At 52.8% G+C, this 5,000-nt stretch overlaps 1 non-coding gene across 1 annotated transcript in view; it reads right to left on the reverse strand.

Annotated features, from left to right (window-relative positions):
- Positions 1–1,084, reverse strand: part of LOC124581897 — a 1,910-nt gene extending 826 nt beyond the window's left edge. The window contains exon 1 of the ribosomal RNA XR_006973547.1: positions 1–1,084. This exon is cut by the window's left edge and continues 826 nt beyond it. This is a non-coding gene — a ribosomal RNA (small subunit ribosomal RNA).
- Between the last annotated feature and the right edge of the window lie 3,916 nt (positions 1,085–5,000).

The following is a 5,000-nucleotide window of genomic DNA, read 5'->3' on the forward strand; positions in this document are numbered from 1 at the left end:
TCTAACTTTCGTTCTTGATTAATGAAAACATACTTGGCAAATGCTTTCGCTTCTGTTCGTCTTGCGACGATCCAAGAATTTCACCTCTAACGTCGCAATACGAATGCCCCCGCCTGTCCCTATTAATCATTACCTCGGGTTCCGAAAACCAACAAAATAGAACCGAGGTCCTATTCCATTATTCCATGCACACAGTATTCAGGCGGGCTTGCCTGCTTTAAGCACTCTAATTTGTTCAAAGTAAACGTGCCGGCCCACCGAGACACTCACTCAAGAGCACCCTGGTAGGATTGCAACGGGGTCCGCCTCGGGACGCACGAGCACGCACGAGGCGCGTCGCACGCCTTCAGCTCGCCCCACCGGCAGGACGTCCCACGATACATGCCAGTTAAACACCGACGGGCGGTGAACCAACAGCGTGGGACACAAATCCAACTACGAGCTTTTTAACCGCAACAACTTTAATATACGCTATTGGAGCTGGAATTACCGCGGCTGCTGGCACCAGACTTGCCCTCCAATAGATACTCGTTAAAGGATTTAAAGTGTACTCATTCCGATTACGGGGCCTCGGATGAGTCCCGTATCGTTATTTTTCGTCACTACCTCCCCGTGCCGGGAGTGGGTAATTTGCGCGCCTGCTGCCTTCCTTGGATGTGGTAGCCGTTTCTCAGGCTCCCTCTCCGGAATCGAACCCTGATTCCCCGTTACCCGTTACAACCATGGTAGGCGCAGAACCTACCATCGACAGTTGATAAGGCAGACATTTGAAAGATGCGTCGCCGGTACGAGGACCGTGCGATCAGCCCAAAGTTATTCAGAGTCACCAAGGCAAACGGACCGGACGAGCCGACCGATTGGTTTTGATCTAATAAAAGCGTCCCTTCCATCTCTGGTCGGGACTCTGTTTGCATGTATTAGCTCTAGAATTACCACAGTTATCCAAGTAACGTGGGTACGATCTAAGGAACCATAACTGATTTAATGAGCCATTCGCGGTTTCACCTCAATGCGGCTTGTACTGAGACATGCATGGCTTAATCTTTGAGACAAGCATATGACTACTGGCAGGATCAACCAGGGAGCTGCGTCAACTAGAGCTGAGCAGCCGGCCGCCCGGGAGTGTGTCCCGGGGGCCCGCGCGAACACGCAAGCGTCCGCTCAATTATTCTGCAAACAGGAGGAGGCTGAGCTCCCCTGCACAATACACCTCGAAACCCTCTCAGGTCCCGGCGGCGCGCAGCGCCGTCCTAAGTACTTGGTCGGGTTCGAGAGAGGCGCAATCGCCCGGAGTTTGGCGAGTAGACGCTTTAGGTGCGACCACCCGTGCTCCCAACTGAGCTTGCCGCTGCCGACAGAGGCCCGGGAGCGTGCTGTCGTGGCATTGCCGGCGGGAGACAACACGCGCCACCTACGGTGGCCGGCAGCTCCAACGCCAGCGCCACAGAAGGACAAAAGCCCCACTTGGGTGCCGAAGCGAACTCTCCCAGCACAGCGCACGCGCCAACACGTCCGCACAGCTGCGATACAATCCACCTGCGAGAACCGCAGAGGCGACCGAGCAGCAGACGGCGTCGCGGCGCCGAGCGCCGGGCGGCGGCGCATCCTCAGCGCACACAGTCCTCAATCGGACCAGCACACTGCAGATGTCCACCGCGCTTCGCACCGGGCCCGCGAGGACCTACTTTGGCCGCACGGCGCCGCGTGCAGGGTGCGCCGGCGCGCAGCTGCGCCGCCTGCCGCCTCCGTCGGCCGGCGCGCCTGCCACTGGCCGCCCCCACCAGCCGGCTGTAGCGCGTGCGCCCACGCACCGCGCGGCCAGCACGCCGGAAGGCCCCCCCTCACCGGCCGGGGACGGTCCCACCCAGCCACCGCCGCGTATCGCTTCACACCCACATGCCATTCACGTTCGTGGGCATGGTGGGTATCGCTGAAACAACCGGTTGGTAGCTCAACCGATCGTCGCCATCACTGATTCACCTCTAGCGAGAACAACCGCACCACAACGGTTTACCAGTTCTTCATTTGCGTAACGTCACCAGCAAACGTAGACGTCCATCGCCATTTGCAAATTCAACGATTGTTGCATGCCTGTGTCAGGTGTCACGACACACTATGTCTGCCCACATACACGCAACAACATGTGCACGCTTCGCGAACACGTGGAAGGTGGCCCCCGTACGTATGCGATGTCCATTGCGCGAACGACTGTCAACCGGCCTCTGTCGCATGTCGCAGATGTGGAACGCAGTGCACCATGCTATCACGGTGTGTGAGAAGAGACGACTACGTCTGACAACACGCGCCACTACATCAACAGACGGCTCATGCTGATCGCCATCCACGGCATACCATACTGCAATCCAGCTCTTATAGGGAGACGACACGTAGCTGAGTGCACAATATTTGGACCGTATGGTTCGCCGTTGTTGGCGCAGTCGTGGTACGGTCACACATGTACCACGATGTATCATTCAGTACATGAGGACCAATGTGCGGTACAGTGTGTGATTTGGACGTACAACATCAGCGGACAGTTGCCACAAGCCGTACCACAACGTAGGCTGTGCTTCGCCATGCGAATGCCAATGAACAACTGCGAAGGGCATTGAGCATGTACGTCCTGCCGCCATCCGCATTACAGTGTATAGCTGCAAGGTGTTTAACATGAAGCGATACTCTGGGGACCGGGCAGTGCGAGTAGCAAACTATATTGCGGGGGTTGCAGTTAGGCAACACTACACTAATTTAACGCGTCGTATGACAATTACAGAGCAGGTTAAGGCCCAACGTGTGTTGGGTTAAGGCCCAACGTGTGTTGGGTTAAGGCCCAACGTGTGTTGGGTTAAGGCCCAACGTGTGTTGGGTTAAGGCCCAACGTGTGTTGGGTTAAGGCCCAACGTGTGTTGGGTTAAGGCCCAACGTGTGTTGGGTTAAGGCCCAACGTGTGTTGGGTTAAGGCCCAACGTGTGTTGGGTTAAGGCCCAACGTGTGTTGGGTTAAGGCCCAACGTGTGTTGGGTTAAGGCCCAACGTGTGTTGGGTTAAGGCCCAACGTGTGTTGGGTTAAGGCCCAACGTGTGTTGGGTTAAGGCCCAACGTGTGTTGGGTTAAGGCCCAACGTGTGTTGGGTTAAGGCCCAACGTGTGTTGGGTTAAGGCCCAACGTGTGTTGGGTTAAGGCCCAACGTGTGTTGGGTTAAGGCGCAACATAGGTTAGGTTAAGGCGCAACATAGGTTAGGTTAAGGCGCAACATAGGTTAGGTTAAGGCGCAACATAGGTTAGGTTAAGGCGCAACATAGGTTAGGTTAAGGCGCAACATAGGTTAGGTTACGGCGCAACATAGGTTAGGTTAAGGCGCAACATAGGTTAGGTTAAGGCGCAACATAGGTTAGGTTACGGCGCAACATAGGTTAGGTTAAGGCGCAACATAGGTTAGGTTAAGGCGCAACATAGGTTAGGTTAAGGCGCAACATAGGTTAGGTTAAGGCGCAACATAGGTTAGGTTAAGGCGCAACATAGGTTAGGTTAAGGCGCAACATAGGTTAGGTTAAGGCGCAACATAGGTTAGGTTAAGGCGCAACATAGGTTAGGTTAAGGCGCAACATAGGTTAGGTTAAGGCGCAACATAGGTTAGGTTAAGGCGCAACATAGGTTAGGTTAAGGCGCAACATAGGTTAGGTTATGGCGCAACATAGGTTAGGTTACGGCGCAACATAGGTTAGGTTACGGCGCAACATAGGTTAGGTTAAGGCGCAACATAGGTTAGGTTAAGGCGCAACATAGGTTAGGTTAAGGCGCAACATAGGTTAGGTTAAGGCGCAACATAGGTTAGGTTAAGGCGCAACATAGGTTAGGTTAAGGCGCAACATAGGTTAGGTTAAGGCGCAACATGGGTTAGGTTAAGGCGCAACATGGGTTAGGTTAAGGCGCAACATGGGTTAGGTTAAGGCGCAACATGGGTTAGGTTAAGGCGCAACATGGGTTAGGTTAAGGCGCAACATGGGTTAGGTTAAGGCGCAACATGGGTTAGGTTAAGGCGCAACATGGGTTAGGTTAAGGCGCAACATGGGTTAGGTTAAGGCGCAACATGGGTTAGGTTAAGGCGCAACATGGGTTAGGTTAAGGCGCAACATGGGTTAGGTTAAGGTACAATATGGGTTAGGTTAAGGTACAATATGGGTTAGGTTAAGGTACAATATGGGTTAGGTTAAGGTACAATATGGGTTAGGTTAAGGTACAATATGGGTTAGGTTAAGGTACAATATGGGTTAGGTTAAGGTACAATATGGGTTAGGTTAAGGTACAATATGGGTTAGGTTAAGGTACAATATGGGTTAGGTTAAGGTACAATATGGGTTAGGTTAAGGTACAATATGGGTTAGGTTAAGGTACAATACGGGTTAGGTTAAGGTACAATACGGGTTAGGTTAAGGTACAATACGGGTTAGGTTAAGGTACAATACGGGTTAGGTTAAGGTACAATACGGGTTAGGTTAAGGCACTTGGGGGGGGGGGGGGGCCCGGTTTGTTGATTGTGATTATCGTAAGTAAATGACTGCGGCATCATCTGATTTGCCACGTCAGGGTGCACCTTTGGCTCATAACAGGCGGCGCTCTGATTCCATGCTTGTGGCAGACCTGTGTCTTTCATTCCTGCCATTGTTTGTGTGGTGTGACAGGAGGCAGTATTGTGATGTTGGGTGCACCCCTGTCTGGGACATGTGTGGGTGTTGGTGGCTTAGCTGAGCAATGGTGGTTGTCGGAAGGGTGGGATATTCTGTTTTCCGAGTGGACCTCCCGGTCTGGTTATGATAGTGTGGATTGTCTAATGTGGCAGAGAGGATGCACTGGGTGTTGTTCCATGCTGGTGCTTACATATTGTCTGTGTGCCTGTTACAGGCAGAGAGTAGTGCGTGATAAGAGTGTCTGGCTGACGTGTGATTGTGAGCAGAGTCTTTCAGCATGTATACGGACAGGTCTATACATTATCTGTATTCT

The sequence above is a fragment of the Schistocerca americana genome, unplaced genomic scaffold, assembly GCF_021461395.2.
Source record: "Schistocerca americana isolate TAMUIC-IGC-003095 unplaced genomic scaffold, iqSchAmer2.1 HiC_scaffold_380, whole genome shotgun sequence".
Classification (NCBI taxonomy): domain Eukaryota; kingdom Metazoa; phylum Arthropoda; class Insecta; order Orthoptera; family Acrididae; genus Schistocerca; species Schistocerca americana.